Source organism: Protopterus annectens, chromosome 5.part0 (genome assembly GCF_019279795.1).
Source record: "Protopterus annectens isolate FY-2018-M chromosome 5.part0, PAN1.0, whole genome shotgun sequence".
Classification (NCBI taxonomy): domain Eukaryota; kingdom Metazoa; phylum Chordata; order Ceratodontiformes; family Protopteridae; genus Protopterus; species Protopterus annectens.
Window position 1 is genome coordinate 1,235,723,489 of NC_056735.1, and position 19,046 is coordinate 1,235,742,534.

The 19,046-nt window shown below is 39.6% G+C and overlaps 1 protein-coding gene across 1 annotated transcript in view; it reads right to left on the minus strand.

The window, feature by feature from the left end:
• Positions 1-14,946, minus strand: part of LOC122801612 (baculoviral IAP repeat-containing protein 8-like) — a 160,543-nt gene extending 145,597 nt beyond the window's left edge. The window contains exon 1 of the mRNA XM_044071088.1: positions 14,820-14,946. The gene's annotated coding sequence lies outside the window, so the exon portion shown is untranslated. The remainder of the gene's footprint in view (positions 1-14,819) is intronic.
• Positions 14,947-19,046: the final 4,100 nt, after the last annotated feature.

Here is a 19,046-nt window from a genome sequence, read left to right on the forward strand (position 1 = left end):
ATTAAGTGAAGCTCTCATGCTGATGCAAAAGTAGTAAGAAAAACTGAGCGAATGTGAAAAACAACTACGGAAAATGTTTCAAAATTAATCTGGCTCCTAAGGTATACATTTGCCTGTGGATGCTCGAATCTAACCGAGGAAATCACAGTGGCTACTGGCACTGATTTAGAAATTTTATTCTTAAAGGAACACAACAACGGCCACTCTCGCTCATAGAGACAGCATCTATCTTCAAGCTATATTTGTGATACTAACTTTTTTGTAAGATGCTGTAAACGATAATTACCATATCATAATGCGATAAAATACAGAAGTATTAATTTATGTTTAATTACTTACCATTTGTTGAGCAGGTTGGTCCCACAAGGTCAGCTGTCTCCTTTCAGGGGAGACCTGAGGTGGTGTGCATAGCAAATTGTGGAAAGTTGGCCAGGACATGGGTGGGACATGGAGTCTGAGACCGATAAACTTGTTAAAAGAAAGCTACAACTTGTGATCAATTCAAATAAGTAAAATCAAAATAGTGAGTACTTATTGAGGCCTTTGTACATGTGAATTTTAATGTAATACAGCAGCAAGACTAACACAAAGCTGTCTGAGAACATTTTTCATCAAAATCACATGCTCCTGCAGTGACCAAAACTGAGTAAAACAAATGTTGGTTTAGTTTATCTAGCAAAGGTGATTAGACAGCACTATAAGCACTAACATCTATCTTGGTAGTCTTTGCTCTTATCCAAAGTCTAGAGCAGTGATGGCGAACCTTTTAGGTTTGGTGTGTCAAAAATTAGGAAAATGCTAACTTGACTCTGCTTGCGTGGCACTACCCCCCAAAACAAAAAAAATAAATAAAATAAATTAAAGGCCATCAGTGCGTCAGCTATAAATTTGAACAGAATCAGGGACAAATCTAGAAATAAGAGACATGGACAGTTTTAAACTACTAGTACTGTTAATTTGAGAAACTGACAGCAAAAAAATGAATGCGAATTAACTAATATACATTTTCTGAAGTAAAATTAGTCTATAAATCTAATTATTGTCATTAATAAGTGTAAAAAGTGTCAGTTTTAGGAGGGAGGAAGAGGGACAGTTGAGAGGAATGCAAAACAGCAAACTCCTAGAAATGCAGACTACTTGCCCTTTGCAGAAGTGTAACCATGAAGAGAAAACAATGTCAGCACTGCCCTTTGCAGACTCTATCGAGAAAGTATACCGAAATAGTCTTTGAGGTTAATAACTTCCTTACCTCTGCAGCAGTGTTGTTGAATTGGCTCCTGGCACAAAATAGTTCAATGCACTTCACACAAGCAACACATGCAAAAGCAGTTTCTTTGGTAACTCGGGTGTTGGTAAACGCTGGTGTGTTAACCAAAATGTTGTGGCATGTCACCTTTGACACCCGTGTCACAGGTTCGCCATCAGTTGTCTAGAGTACTGATATACAAACAGCTAAAAGAACAAGAACGAAATACAACGGGTAAAAATAAAGGTGAAAAGAATTGTGTTAAACCCCAATACCTAAGGGCTCAAAGCTCTTTCTGGAATATGGTATCAGCATTAGGCAATTCAATATGAACCAAGCAACAACACAACACTAGGAGGTAGTGACGGTAGCATTAGACACAGCAAGGAAGCAGCAGACGTTAAAATAAACATGAGGTATACCCTCGCATCTTAAGAATGTATTCAGAGGAAAACTATCAGGCTGATAAACAAACTGAACTATTAACAATGTCAGTTGAACATTTCATCAAAGAACCAGTTCTATAAGACTACAGATGCTTAAATGAAGCTCAAAATCTAAAGACATGTGTAAGTAAATAATTATGAATTACACAAGACAATATAAAGGGCGAGTACAGTTTTAACAATGATCCACAGAGTCCCTGAAACTATCATGCTCACACAACTGCCAAGTATATGCTGTTTGTAACTGAAACTGAGTACAACACCCGAAACACATACTCAAGCCAGTGCAGTTACAAGCAAACTTCTATTGGCGGAAACTATCCATACCCTCATGCTCCTCACAGCACCCTTACTTTATTTTTGTTGTGTCTTTCGGCTATTCCCGGTTAGGGGTCGCCACAGCGGAACTCCGGTCCGCTAATGATTGGTAGTTAATTTTTATGTGCCGAGTTACCAGCCCTGACGCACAACCTTCAATGAAGGTATGCCCATTCACGCATGTCTCCACGCAGAAGATGCTCTAGCTGAGAATCGAACCGGACAGCAAACTTCACACTACTCAAGACTGGTGTGGTATCCTTCAAGGCCCCCGAGCCAGTGAAAACCACAATCCAAGCTGCGGAAGCCCTTACAAATGCCTTCTACGAACAACTCCAGAACTGCATGGATCAGGCAATCCCTAATAAAACCAAGACTGTTTCCACCAAGGGCAAACGTCCAGTCTGGTGGACCCCAGCCATAAACAAACTTTACAATAAGAGGAGAAAGCTGTTACATGATAGAGCAAAATCCATAAAAGAGAAGACACCCTTGATCATTATTAGTAAAAAAATACGAGCACTCATAAAATCATCCAAGGCCAACTTTGAGAGAAAAATTGCAATAGATTCAAAAGACAATCATAAGGCCTTCTTCAGCTATGTTAGAAACCTGGGTGGAAACTCCCAGATATGCGCAAAATTAGTCCAAAATGATACAAAAATCACTGAACCCACAGACATTGCCAACATACTGGCAGACAGGTTCAGTGCAAACTTCACCCCCCCTCCCCCCCCCCAAAAGGAGAGATAACTATCCCAGCGGAGTGTAGCCTCCCAGACATCTCAAATGCGCAGGTGAAAGCTGCTCTCTCTAAAGCTAAAAACACAGCATCAATGGGACCGGATGGCGTCCCCGGCTGTGTGCTACACGAACTCGAGGAACTAAACCCACATATAAGGCAGCTGTTTAATCTTAGCCTTACCACAGGATACGTGCCCAAGGAGTGGCATACGGCAACTGTGGTCCCACTCCACAAAGGCGGTGCCTCTACGGACCCTGGTAATTACCGCCCCATAAGCTTAACAAGCCTGGTCTGCAAAGCTATGGAGAGGATCATAATGGAACTCATAAACAAAGACATAGGGGACTTGCAGACACTGGACCCGACCCAGTTTGGCTTCGTCAAGGGCAGATCATGCCTTTTGAACTTGGTCGACTTCTTCGAAACAGTCACCAAGGCCATTGATGAGGGAAAGGCAGTCCATACAGCCTACCTTGACCTTGCAAAAGCTTTTGACACAATACCCCACTCGGGTAATATAGAGAAACTTACCAGCTTAAATGTAAACCCATATGTCACAAGATGGGTTGCAAACTGGCTAAAGGACAGAACCCACAGGGTTAGAGTTGCTGGCGCCATGTCAGACTCCAAGCCGGTCACAAGTGGTGTCCCACAGGGCTCAGTCCTTGGCCCCCTGTTGTTCGGCATCTACTTCTCAGAAGTACAGGCAAACATAGGAGGACTATGGCTGACAAAGTTTGCAGATGACTGCAAACTGGGCGCCATAGTAGAAAGTACATCGGACACAGATATCCTTCAGAGGGGTCTCACGGAAACGGATAACTGGTGCCTGAGCCATGGCCTGAAGTTAAATGCCAAAAAATGTATAGTCATACCCTTCGGGAAAAACAAGGTAACCCCAAGCTACCATATAGGTGGCAATCCATTAAGCACAGAAGAGGTTATCAGGGACCTGGGGACCCAGGTTGACAGTGGCCTTTCTTTTGACACTCACATTGCTAAAGTGGTTAGAAAGACCTTCTACATTGCCCACCTGATCATGAAGGGATTCACATCCAGATCAAGTGAGGTCATTGTTCCCCTGTACTCTTCACTTATCAGACCAATGATCGAGTACAATGCCCCATTTGGGATGCATCTCACCCGACACCCTGCAGCAATTGGAGAGACCCCAAAAGTTCCTCACCAAAAGGATAAAGGAACTCCAAAATCTGTCATATGCTGCCAGACTGAAGAAACTCCAGCTCTATTCAGTCGCATACTGCCTGCTCAGAGGTGACCTGTGCCTGACATACAAGGCCATGTCCAACCCGGAATTAATTGACATGCTCCACCTCAAAAAATCCAAATCTACCAGATCCACTAGAGCAAGTGACTTAAACCTTAGCACGGATATAAATAGGACATGCTGGAGGGATAGATTTGTCACCCAGAGACTCCCTATGCTGTGGAATAAAATCCCGGTCCATGTGAGGCAGAGCACCTCGCTGGCTCTGTTCAAGAGAAATCTTGACCGGTGGATGGGAGATCGTAGGTTTACCCTGGGAATCATCTCTGTGTCACTGCTGGACAGAAGCACAACAAACTAATGGGCACAGTATTTTTTAACATAAGGTGTGGCGTAAGCCACAAAACTTTGGGCTAGGCTTATAAATGCCTTAGGGCAGATAGCCTAGTATAAACCTATGAACCTATGACTGTGAGGCGACAACGCTACCGCAGCATCACCACTGCGGATAGCACCCTTACTTTATTACTATTACTATTAGATCACTGCACCACAGAGAAAGAGCAATTATGCAATGAAAAACTATCTTACTTTCTCTCCTGAATGTTGTGTGCTCAGACATAGTTAAACGAACTACACACTTTCAGGAGGAACATCTTGCTCCTGTAAGGAGCAGAAACACATTAATTAGTCAACTCAAGTGAAATGCTCTAGTATCTGTGTTACTCACAATCACTTGTTGAGCAAATGACAGTTAATCATTCAACAAAGAGGCGCTGCATGTCAATATTTTTGGCTAAACAGATCCACAGATGAAGGTAAAAGCTGATTCAACAACTATGTTTCAGATCATTTGCATGAAAAAACATATATAATCCACTGACAGGATGTCAGCCACCAGTCGAGTAATAACTTGCAACTATCAAACAAAGCCTCGGGCAGCAACATCTATTATCACTCTAGGGAAAGATAGCTAGGGTTTTACAAAAGTAATTGGGTTTAGGTGAGGCAGAGTAATAAATAATAATCATATAATAAGACAAGTATAGCAACATATAGAATAGTTGTGTAAAAGCTTACCATAGCCATATAAGTCCTCCTTTTCCATGTTGCAGTATTCATAACATAAGGGAGATTCCACCCAGGCGACCCGAACATCCGGCCAATATACCAGACACTTAAGCTACTGCAAGGTACATGCGACGCTGCACATAGAACAGCAGAGTGTCGGCCATAAAAGTGACATCTTCACGTACCATCCTCAGAACTTCTCTGCTGCCAGTCAGAATGACTTCTTCTAGCCATCCTGTCTGATCGCCGAAAGTTTATCTTCTTTCAGATAAGTGCCCCATTGGGGAAACTCTTTTATGCTTTTGCTCCTGCATGCTTATTACAAGTTAATAGGTTCATAGGTTAGTACTAGGCTAGCTGCCTTTGCAAGTCATTTTAAGCCTAGCCAGTTATCCCCTGTGAGATTTAAACCCTGTACCTTGTGTTTGTAAGGCAAACACCTTAACCATTAGGCCACCCTCCTAACCCTAATGTCATCCAAGAAGGGTAAGTGCCACTGTGGAAGACCGATTCCACACACAGACAACCACGACTAGTGTTCTTTTTTGACTGGGGTCTGAACACGATTATAAGGTCCTGTGCCATTTGTCAAGTGTTCATCCCCAAACATCTCCATAGTCATCTGTCCTCCCTTAATTTAAAACGTTGAAAATCAAACTGAAGCAACTAGTGCTAGGTATGGAGAGTACTGCTGATTCGTCAGTTGAGCCCCTGAAGAAAAAGGTGAAAAAAGTAAGGCCTGAATCTTTGGCTGCACCTCTGACCTTGGGTGTCCCTCTCGAGGCCAGTGAAGTATCTATTTTCAGTGGATATCCCTGTAGTCCTTTCTTACTTGTGTGAACTGTTCAAGGCTGGACTGGATTATTCTTAGTTAAAACCCATTTGTCTGCCATTTCTGCTTGTCTGCCTTTGTTTCCTTCCTTAGCTTCTAGTTTAGAGGTCAAATTTTTCTTAAAAGGCATCCTTCAACAAGGAGTCAAAAAGAGGTTGCCCCTTATTAATATTGCAATATGTGACAAACTACTTTGTATAGTTTTATGGTTTATGGTTGTCAGTTTAATACAGTACACAGGATTTATCCTAGCATTTTTTATTTGGGTTGTACAATTAAATTATACTTTATAAGAATGCAACAGGTTGAAAGTTTGTTGCCAGCATATTTACAGTGCGCTCTGTCCAAGCATTTGTACTTCCTCAAATGCAGGATTTTGCTGAAAGAAATGCCAAATTCCAAATAATGGAAAAGAATACTCAACCTAAGGCTCAACCTGGAGTGGCATCTCACAAGTAACTGACATGGTAACAATTTATCTGCTATTTGTCACACTCTTAGGTTTGCATATTTTTTTTGGCTGTCCATATCGACATTCAGGGTGAAGCAATGCCAAAAATATCACTTGTTTGGAAGCATTAATCTGTTCTTTGATCCCCATGTCCCCTTTAGGAATTGTAATAATTTGGTACAACAAAGGATCATGGTTTTGTTCACAATTATTCTGGACTAAAGAGGCTTATAACAGTGAGGACTTCTTAATATTGATTTCATATTTTTTGTGGAAACTTAGATGTAAATATGAGTAACAGATATTTTTGGTGCCAATCCAGTTGTCAAGCCAGTTATTTAAAGCTGATACATTATGCTGACTATAATAATCCTTGGCATTTAATTTCCTCATATGACAACTGTGTCACAAAAACTATCTTCAGAACTTCATTTCTTAATGGTTTGTTTTTAATATAATTTCATCACAGAATACATTAAAAGCTGAACAAAGGTTCACCCCAGTAGCAATTATGTAGTACTAGAGAGGCTTGTCTGTTTCATTATGTTTTTAACAACACACCTGATAGCCCAGCAACAGCAAAAGGAGAAACCAAGGAATAATTCTGGAAAGAGTTAATGAACTTCTGAAACCACACATTCACATTAAAACTAGTTTCAATGCTTTAAATGAATCTTCTTCAGTAACAGATTTCACAATACCTTACTATGTTAACTCCCCTTGACCTCACCAAAACATCATTTCCTCCTATCATTAGGAATCAATCATTTAAAATTGATTAAATATTACATTTTTAAACACCAATAGTCAAAGTATTTTATTTAAAAATGAAACTTAAATCAGTTATATATTATTAATTTTGAAAGACATCAATTTAAAAAGGAAAACCTACATTTGAAAATAACTGCACGCAATACATTTTAGCATAGATAAAATGCTAATTAACAAAGCTAATTATATTTTATACAGTAGTGCATTAATGTAATGGCCTAATAACTGTTTTAACAATTCATTAACAAAATACAGTTTCTGAGGCTGCGGTGGTACAGCGGTAGCGTTGTTGCCTCACAGCAAGAGGTTCTCCTGTTTGACGGCTGACGTGCCTTCTGTGTGAAGTATGCATGTCCTCCCCGCGGTCGAGTGGCCTCCGAAAGACATGCGTGAATGAGCGTGCCTTCGCTGAAGGTTGGGCGTCGGGCTGGCAACTCGGCACCATAAAAAATCTACTGCCAATCAGCGGACCGGAGTTCTGCTGTGGTGACCCTTAACCGGGAAAAGCCGAAAAGACAAACATTAATACAGTTTCTAGATGTTAAGAATTTTGACAGTATGTTGGCACAAGAGTGGTGCTTTAGAATTTATGCAGTTACATTTTTTTCAGATATTAAGGTACTAATTATGAGTATTTCAAGATCTTAAATGATGAGAACGCTGGGACCAAACTGCTTTCAGGTACCACTGAATTTTCCTCAAACCAGGCTACAGGGAGCAGAGGGAACAATGGGATGGTTACTGCCATGAATCCTAGAGCTCCAAGAGTTCTCTGGCAAAGCACTGGTAAATAGAGGAAAGGTTATGAAAATAATCTGTAAGGTTCTGCACCTTTTCTTAAGGCAAATAGACCTGTATCCTTCTGGTATCCAATTTGCAGCCCAGACATGCTAGGTCCTGAGTAGACTGAAGGGGGGCTTTTTGTAATTGACAGTGAACCCCAAGTGCAAGAGGAGGCCAAGGGTAAACTGGAGATGATGTACCAAAATCTGAGGTGAGGTAGCCTGGACCAGTAGATCATCTAAGAAGAGGAAAAACCTGAATTCCCTAAGATCAGCAGAAGCCCATCACTGGTGCTAGGCACTTTCTGAATACTCTTGGGGCTGTAGAAAGCCCAAAAGGCAAAACAGTAAAATTAAAGTGAAATGAGCCAGTAGAGAACTTGAAAAATCTCATGCAGGAAGGAAGAATGGGAATATGAAGATGGGCATCCTTTGGATCCAGTAAGACCAGTTATACCTGTGGAAGTAAGAAAGGACAGCACTGTGTGGTAGAAGAACATTTTGAGGGTTGGTACTTAATCCAGAACGGTACTTAATCCAGAACTGTACTTAATCCACAATGGGTCACTGCTAACCTTTCCTACGAACTAGGAAAGGTCTGGAGTAAAAACCCCTTCCTCAAACTCTGGGGCACTGATTCTATAGTGCCTTGAGCCTGTAATTCTTAAGATGATAGGAAGTGGAAGCTGGAGTTGGTTGTGAGGAGATCAAGTATACCATTATGTGGAGAAAGTTCCAAGACATGACACAATCCATTTTATGCTAGAAAGAACCCAGTGCTCTGTGGTGAGCTTTTTCCAGCTTGAGAATGACTTTGTAGAGTCTTCTAGAGAGGGGCAGGACAGGAGGGGGATTAAGATGGATACAGAGACTTATCCCCCAAAACAGGCTTCCAGATGTGAGATCCCTCTGTGGTTTCTCTTGAAATCTCTTTCTGGGTGCTTTCTTGTGCCATGGAACCCTTTTAACAAAAGTAGTAGCTTAGCTGGTATAATTCCTCTGTTAACTTGGCAAAGAGGTTAGCAGAATCTGTCTGCAATATTTCATAGTTTTTCCTTGCTCTTGCACAGCTTTTGTGTGGACCAAACAAAAGGTTCTTGAAAGGAGAATCAGTGTGTTTGGCATTGAAATCATCTGCCATGGTATGATTTCACAGCCATGCATACCTGTGAATAAATCAGCCAATAGCAGCTGCTATGGAAGATACCTCCATAGTATCATATCATTTTATACTGTGTCTGGCTGAGCAGCCCAATTAAGTAAAGACAAAATTTGCTGTTTGGATTTTGACACCTGTGAGTCCACCACTACCTTGTTTAATGAGTTCAGTATGCATAAAGGGTACTGGATTATCTGAGTCTGGAAATAAATGGTCCTGAATACCAGAGCAGAAGTGGTATTAACCTTCTTAGACCACCTATCCATTGCCCCATTGTCTTTGTCTTATGGGTGAGCATTAGCAATGAGAAGAAGCTTTGAAGGTTTGTTAGAGTGTAACTGCAAAGGGGTCTGTGTTAGGATTCTTAAACAGGAACTTAAATTCATCAGGAACTTTGTAAAACATGTCTGGCCTTGTCGGGACAGATGGCTGCGAAACAGGGGTAGCCAAGACAGACCAGAAAGCATCCAAAAAGGACTCCAAGACTAGAGGAACAGATGAGAGGCAGAAGTGCCTATTTCCAAGGGGTTATAATATCTTTGCTGGACTTCTGAAATCTGTCTAGACTCTCACTCAAAATATTTCATCATGTTTATAATAGTCTCCCCCAAAATAAGCTTTTTCAACAGAGAAATTAGGGGAGAGTGAATCTTCATTGTATCAAGGGATTTGGCCAGGAGAGCAGATTTGAAAAGAGTAAGGCCAGAAAGTGGTCAGATTAAGAGGCCTCTTCATCTTCAGAGGAAGATGAATAACCAATGATTTTCCGAGGTGTAGCTGTAAAAGGTGGTTTCAGGGTCATATTGGCCTTGAGCAGTCCTTGAGAAAAGTCCATCCATTCCTTCTTCCCAAATGATGGAAGAGAAGAAACATGCTTTATGTTCTGTCTTTTTTTTGGTGCAAAGTCTGTTTGAAGCAAGTGGGGAGGTGTACACCTCTGACAGTAAATTGACATTCCAGGAACCTGCTCCTTGACTAAAATCTGTGGGATGCCTTCTGGTCACTCTGAAATGATGATCCATGGTTCTCCCTTCTCAGTAATAGCCTCCTCAGTTGCAAGACCCTAAGTAGTGTAGGGTATCGGAGATGGAGTCAGATGAGCCACTAGTTCTGAACTTCAGCAGGCGCGTTGTAATCTAAATGGGTAGAATGAGTACCTGGCTTTTGCCTTTCGAGATTTTTCTTGTGGGATGGAGGCACATCCAGCCACGCAGGAGCCTCCATCCTGCAGTGGGCAAAATGCTTCAGACATTGGGTCTCCAGGAAAGTATTGAGCAAAAACAGATGGGATCGCAAAGTCTTCAGTACAAAGGACTGACATGGAGCAGGCTTTGTAGCTGTGTTCTGCACCTAGGCAGAGGAGAGACTGAATGTGGAGATCATTGTAGGGGATTTGCCTACCATACTCGCACAATTCTCCAAGTGGACATCAAATATGGACATAGTGAAACAGTTTAGGTAAGGAAAGGAAGGTTCCCCAATGGGCAGTTATCTGTTTTTAAGAAGATACAATACCAACAACGAAACAGTCCAAAGGATATGCAACCTGCATCTGGGCTGACTGAGAGAAAGTCCGAGGATCTACACTCGTACATTCACTTTCATACCCCTATGCTTGTAAGCAGAGATCACACGTCTGACATACAACACAGGGAAGGTTAAGCTTTGCTACCCTGGCTAGAAGTCAGCTGTGACAACCCTGTTTGGAATACTGCAACTCTGATCTCAGTCAGGACATCAAAAAGTCTTGAAAAATGTGACCGGCTCAAATGGAGATGAAAGCAAACTGTACAGAAAATCAGCCTGCCTAACAGTGTGTGCATGAGAGACAAAAGTTGGAAATGCACATTAAAAAAGGTCATTTATATTAAGTGAAAATATAGTTTTTTATATCATAATGGCTTTACTATTCATATTATCTTGCAATGTAAATGACCTTACAGGTATAGACAAAAAGAGAATAGTACTGAATTATATTAAGAAATGCAGAGTGCAAACAGCAATACTACAGGGAAAGCATTTGGAAAGAAATAAGCACGAGAATTTGACAAAAATAAGGGATTTTTACAATGGATATTCAGCAGAATATCAGGGACAAAGGAAAATGGGATGGGAGTAATAATATTTATTAGTACAGGAGCTCCAACAGTGATAGAAGAGGGAATAAAAAAATTAATGGTAGATTTGTGGTAATAAGGGGGTTATTGGCAAGGGAGGAGGATTATACTGGCATGCATTTATATTCCACCAAAAACTGCTACTATATAGCTTAAGAAAAATTTGGGAAAATAATCAGCTTTCAGTAGGGAATATAACTTACAGGTGGGGAATGGAACTTGATTTGCAATAATGAGGATGCATCAGGGGGATCTAGACAGGAAAATATAACAAAAGAGAATACATATATTAAGAAACTTATGAAAATATTTTGTATGGAAGACATGAATTCACTAGTAGGAACTTGGCAGAATTTACATATTACTCCCAAAGGTACAATAACTGGGCTATACTAGATAGAAATATGTCACAGTAGCACATGCATTTAATTGAAAGCTTCAACATCCATCCAATAACTGTTTCAGATCATGCACAGATAAAAACAAACACAAAAATGCATGGTAATGAAGTAAAAATGAGACACTGGTGATTCACACCTACCTGTTAAAAAGACATTGATTTAAGGAATGGGTAGTAGAAATTGCATAATCTATCCAGAGAACTTTCTTCACAAGTGAAAGAAGAAAACTTGAGTTAAATAACAGGGTAAAAATAAAAGCAAAAGGGATATTGTTAAAAGGTTATAACACTTACTTAGAAGGGCTGACAAAAGGTTAAAGTATTGCAGAATAAGGGAAATCTCAGAGAACAGGAAGAGGTGCAACTACAAAGTGCTGAAGAGAAAATAAGAGAGCAAGTTTGAGTTTGAAAAGAGTGCTACTAAGCAACAATTTTTTAACAACTTTAAAAGCACAAAAACATTTAGCACAATGACTAAGTAACAAAGTATAAAGGGTCACTGCCAAACTTTGGGAACATACAACAAGAAAAATGACCACAGATAATAGAGATTTTGGAAATTTGAAGAAAATCTCTGTAAAGCAGAGGAATGTGGAAATCAAAGAGCACAAATGAATAAGATTTATGGAAGACTTAAGTATGCCAAGGTCAGAGGTAGAAAAGGCTCAACAACTAATACGTTAATATAGGAGAAGATGAGAGAAAAATGGTGATGTACAACCAATCTGCAGGAAAGTCTCCAAGAACAGATGGTATTCCTGTGCAAGTTTGGAAGGAAGTGATAAAGATCCAGAACATCTTGGAAGAAAGCTGTGGTAAGTGTATAACCTTAAGACAGTAAAAGCCTGTCATACCTATCTTCATATACATCCATTTCATTTTTAAACCATGATTATATAAAGTATTTATATCTACACTAGTTAAAAGAATGGTAACAGTGTTGCCAAAATGTATACCTATGAAGCAATGTGTTTTTTTTTGTGGATGGGAGATAACATTTGAGACCGTTACTAAAACAATGATAATCCAGAGGTAAGCAGAATGTAAAAACACAGTGCTGTTGATGGTGGGTCTTGAAGCAGAGAAAGCATTCAACAACAATATAGCATTAGCAGCATCTGTATTCCCTGATACAAAAAATAAGATTAATTACAGGGATATATGAAAGATCAGAGGCAAGAATTAAAGTGGGAGGGATCCTCTCTGCTAAGTGGTATCTTAACACAGGAACTAGACAGGGGTGATCTCTTTCCCTTTTGTTATTTGCTTTACATTTAAAGCCACTGTTAAAGAAAGTAAAGCACTGAGAAATTCAATGATGTCAATGGCATGGTAATCAGGAAAAATTGGCTTTATTTGCAGATGATATTTTGTACCTGATAAATCCAGAAAAGGACACCTCAGTGTTTTTGTACATTCTGAGACAGTTACAACCCTTTTCAGAATAAGACATCAAATAAGATAAAACAAAGGCTATAGCCATACATTGTGTAACCACACAAAAATTGGTTCACCAATACTCATATCTATGGGGACATTATAAGATGAAGTTTTCAGAAATATGGATTAAAAAAAAAACATTTATTGTGGCAGATAAGGATATGTGGGGCCGGAATAATCAAAAAAATAATACAAAAACTGAGAAACTGGAAGCTCTGGTTTATGGTTAAGGAAATGATACAAGCAGTGAACATGTTTTTTCAGTCCTTTAAGTTTGAAAAATGGATTAGGCATATTTTTTATCAACCAGAGAAAAAGTGCTGGACAATAATTAATAAAGAGTTAGAGGTATCTTCAGAAAAGTGAAGGATCAAATTACTTAGAAATAAATGGAAACTGTGTGAACACCACATACAGAATGATGTTCAGGGGGACGAGGAGGAGGAGAAGTGAAGTTTAAGGGATGACAGGAATTGGGCAATATATGTAATGATGGACTGCTGACAGTTACAAAGAAATAAAAGCTATGTGATGCATAATGTAGTTATTGGCAACAAATATGGTTTGTTTTCTTCATTGTTAATGTACGATTTCCTATGTCTTAAGTAATGATTTTATAAAGGTAAATGTATGTTTGTCTATGTCGTAAGTGATAATTTTATGAAGATATTTAAAATAGCCCTTACTGATAAAGTAATAACCTTGTTCATCCTCAAGTCTGTCTAAAATCTCAAAGACTGGAACCTAATTAATTAAAATTACTGTAATTCTCTTTCTTGCCCCTCTGTTTTCTGATTTGCCCCCCCTCCCCTCCCCAGTTTCTGGTATTCTTTACTTGTTAGGTGTGTTTCTATTAAAGCCACTACTGATTTATCTTCCTTTTTCAATACATTAATACCCTTCTCCTTTTACTGGTCTGGTCAGCCTATTCACATTACAGCTAATTTCTTGCCAGCTCCCTATTTTTTTTTTCAGTAAAACTGCCTTTCCCTCAGGTGACATTACCTTATTCTCTTTTATTTGCTACTTACAAGTTTTATTTATTTTGAGGCATTCATTTTCACAAATTACAAAATAAATGCATCCTACTATTACAAAATCATATGTCTTGAATACTGTATGTATATATATATATATATATATATATATATATATATATATATATATATATATACACACACACACACACATAACCTCGTAACAGTAACAGATTAAAGTAAAAACTAAAATTTCTTGTCTGAACTGCATACAGTAATAAAATGAAGAGCTTCCATAGCACAAGTATTTCTTTCCCAAATTGTGTTCAACTGAAAATGATTCTAGGGAACCTAGCTAGAAGAGATTTGTAACTCCTGCATCACGTTTAAGAAAGGCAAGGAATTTTTAACACCACCAATATTACCCCCCCCGTGCATTCCATGAAATTAATCTTGATGTAATTACCAAGTATTTAAAGTCACTGTCTAAGACAAGATATAAAAATATAATCACATTTTAGATTTGTATATACGCGTCTTTAAATTTACATAGAAGTGTCTCTGACCAACAATGCCATGTGGAATATATTGGCTCCACTGCCCGAATGTGTCCACCGTTTCTTACCTTGTGGTTGCACATAAGGCAATTCACACTAACAGCTGCAGGCTAACTTTTCATGATAACTAGACTGTATTGACAGTCTCCTTCCTGTTGCAAGTGTTGCTTTTTTGCCTCTTTAATTGTGATAACTCTGCCCTTTGTTTGAGTATCTTTTTTTTATACATGGAGAAAAAATCCCAGTCTGTTCTTACCATTGCATTTGATGAGTACTCACCGTTTCAGGATTATCTGCTGCTGCTGTCGTACCCAAACGGCAGAGTTGGAATTCCTCTACCCAATTTTGTGATTCCTCAGGATTATCAGTTGTTCTTTGGAACCCTGGGGGTGGGGGGGCTTGACGAGGCCTGGGTAGAGCAATTTTTAATGAATTCTGTTAGAAAAATATGTATTAATATGTGTTTGCTTAATAATTAATAATCAAGTGTTTTTAATATGCTTTTCATTCTATTTCTTATGCACTGTGATTTCTATAAATTGAGTTTCATATGAGGCCGAAAATAATCCTTATTGAAATTGCAGCAAGCTTACTGAAACTTGCAAGTCGCCCTCTGACCTAGTAACTGCTAGCACAGCAATATTCTTGTTTATGCCTTGTGGAAATGTACTTGAAAAACAGGTGTTAATCTGCTAAGTCAGAAGCATATGAATAGACAATATACCATTGAATAAATGCAATGATTTTAGACAGACAGCTTTGTTCAGAGGATGGGAACCTCTGCAGTTGCAATAGTTAGAGATAAGTTAGACAAAGGCTTTTTAGAGAAATGAACTGCTAGCATTGTGTTCGATTTAGCTATAGTATCTTGAATGTAACATACCAAGTATCTAACAAAGTAACCAAGGCCATGTTGTTTTCCTCAGGATGTTTCACATAAAAATTGTTTAAATCAGCAGAAAATCATGGGAAAGATGGTCAGCAGATGATGACCAAAAGGTGGTAATTTGTTACGTCAGCATGGTAGGACAGGATTAATGTGATAACCTATAAAAAATGAATGTATTTCCTGTTTCTGGTTAGACAAACTCTGTATTAGAGTCTCCTTGCTGCAAGATTAAAGTGCCTTAACCTGAACCTACCGTGTTTTGATCATTTTTAAAGTATATTTTTCCTTTGACAGATTGGTCCTTCGGACCGGAAAACGTATCTCTCGCTCTGGACCTAGGTCAGAATTGGGCCCAGAGGCATGCATCCGTACGGAGAAGAGGCCAAATCGGCTCTTCTGCTTTAAAAGACCTCTGACTGAATTGTCATTCGAAAGAGGCCAGTCACTGTTTCTGATCTGGGATTGGAGGACGAGTCAACGATCCGGTGGATCAACTCATGGAGGGTCAGGTAAGGAGGAATTACCTTATTTTTGTTTCAAGATCAGGGACTAGTTACAGAATTATTCTTTTTTTTGTCAGGTAAATTGCTTATGCAAATTAGAGACAGAAGAAGGTATTACTGTTTTTGTCATAGATCAGGGAAACATAATAGGTAGACAGTTATTCTAGATAAACTGTAAAAAAAGGTGTAGACTTGTGGTACCACGTGATAGAAAGGGTAACAATTTACAGCTTAGCTAAGACACCAATGGGAAATCAGTGCACAAAAAGCTCCCGGGACACACCCCTAACCGAAGACGCGAAGTATATGCAATTACAGCATTCCGATAATGTTAAATATTATACCAAATGGGTCGATAAGTACAAATTCGAGGGTAATTTAGATAAACTCGCACTTATGAAACTTGTAAAACAGTTAAAAATAGACGCGAAAGGCAAATTAAAAAGGCAGAGACAATTAGAAGTCCCTCAGGCACACAAGTGGCTTGAGGAAGCAAATCATAGGGAACAAAGAATTAAAAATTCAAAAACAATGTTTTTAGACAAAGAAGATAATAATTTAGTAATAGCGACGGCCCCTCCTTCACCCCCTCCACTTCCGTTGCCAGAATATGAAGCGAGTGGACGTGCTGATCCACCTCCGCTATACCCAGCTGTCCCTGTAAAAGCACAACCGTTTGTCAGGGATCCCATCGAGACCAGGTCTCGAACACGCGACTTGAGGAGGGAAATAGAACTAAATGAGTTAAATAGAGCTTCACAAGCTATGAGCGAAGAAGAAATATGTCCGCTCATAGAAGTACCGAATCCTCAGGCAGGACAATATCCGATTCTTTTAGTTTATAGACCGTGGACACCGGAAGATATCCGGAAAGCCACAGAAGGTATCCCCCACCCAAAAGTGAATTTTAGGAAGTTTTTAGAAGATTTACAAGGTATGAGATTAAATTACCGTTTGAATGGAGAGGAAGTAGAGAAAGTAGTTAGACAAATTGTAGGTCCAGATTGGCACATGATTTGTGGCAGCTGGAGTCCTCGTGACGCACAACTTAGACCACTCCCACATACTGACGCAGAACTAGATGGCAGAGTGAAAGGTCTGACAGACCGGATCTCTGAAAAGTGGAAGCCTAGGGCTGATTGGACTTGTATTAATCAATGTATACAGCAGGAAAAAGAAACAGTAGATGGGTACTATGCCAGGTTATTAGAATGCTTTAACAATCATAGTGGCATGACAGTTCCTGAAAATCAAGCAAATGATTCCCCGTATGAACAACAATTGAAAAACACATTTTTGAAAGGGTGCATTGCACCTATTAGTAGCTTCATTACGAAGCATATGATAGATCATCGAACAAGTAGGTTACAAGCCTTACTTGAATATGTTAGACATGCAGAAAGACATTTTAACAGTAAAAAGAAAAAGAAAACCCAAGTATTTTCAGCAGAAGATGGGTCAGAAGTATTTGTAGTACAAACTGGGAAAAAGGGTAAGAAAAATGCTCAGGGAAATAAACAATCTGACAAAGAAGATTTCGAAGAAAGAAAGAAAAAGGGTGAGTGTTTTAAGTGCGGGGAAAAAAAGGACATTTAGCAAGGGATTGCAGGCTAAATAAAAAGGCGACTACAGAAAATAAGGAGGATGAGGAATGACTATATGACAGTCAGGAATCATTGAGTGAAAATGAGCTGGAAAAGGCAAGTGTAAATGTGATAGCAGGTGAAGAGGATGTGACACAAGGGGTAGAGGATGTGCATGAGTACACAGACGTAGAAGAAAATGAAATTTTGGACCTAGCTCTTTTGAGCTTAGACCTTTACTTAGCAGATACAAAACCGGAAGTGACGTTTCTGGTGGAGGGGAGGGAAGTTAAATTTTTGTGCGACTCAGGGGCTTCACGGACCCTGATACACCCTTCCAAACTACCAGAAGATACAGAATCACCAGACTATATACTAGTGAAAGCAGCTAATGGACAGCTATATTGGGAGCCACTCTCCCGTGACATTACCATAATAGACCCTGTTTCAGGGATGACTCAAAAAAGTAAAATTGTAGTTTCTGCAAAATGCCCAGTGAACCTTTTGGGTAGAGATTTGATGCAGCTATTTGGCATAGCAGTAGTTCCAACCATGCAGGTATGGAAGCACAGCGACAAATGGACACTTTTGTAGTGCGACCGGAGGGCGAAATGCATTATTGGTACAGCCAGGACTTGGTTATGACTGGTCCAGGGGCAGTAACCGAAGAACTAATGAATGTAGCTGTCAGCAAGTTCCCCTCCCTCGACAATGACAAACAGCACTTGTTGCATTGTACTCTATATTACTGTAATAGACCAGGTCCTGATAAAGATTATGAACTAGAATTGTTTCAGAACCATGCAAATAGGCTGGTATTGCAAAATTTGTACTGGGATACAGAAGGGAACAGTGTAGCAAGCTGTTCATTGCCCCAGGAATTTTTGGCACTCTACAAATCTAATCGACTGCCCCATGTTAGTTTGACTAAGAATAAAACTCTAAAATGGACAGACTTAGGTGAGAAAGTCACGAGGTGGGAAAAACAGACAGAACTAGAACTCTCAGAACAAGGAGTACAGAAACAGAAATTGAACTGGATCACACAGACACACCCAGCTGTACACTCACAGGCTAGTGAGGATAGCTGAGTATTACTATTATTAGAAGAAGAGGAAAAAGCCTTGCGGGACATACCAGACATTCTCTGGTCTGCAGGGAAATCAGATGTAGGATTAATACGAACAGCAGGACCAGTTACCATAATGCCAAAGTCAGCCTTTAGACCCCCAGAAAAGACAGTATCCCTTGAGAAAGGATGCAGAGGTAGGAATCAAACCTATCGTAGCAGCCTTACTCAAGGAAGGAGTCTTAATAGAATCCCCTGATTCACCATGTAACACACCCTTATTTCCTGTCAAGAAAGCAAACTGGGAATGGCGTATGGTCCAAGACTTACAAGCAGTAAACAATGCAGTTATACCTAGAGCACCAACGGTGCCGGATCCGCATACCTTACTGAATGATTTAAAGCCAGAAAAGAAATATTTTTCAGTGGTAGACATAAGTAATGCATTTTTCTCTATACCGA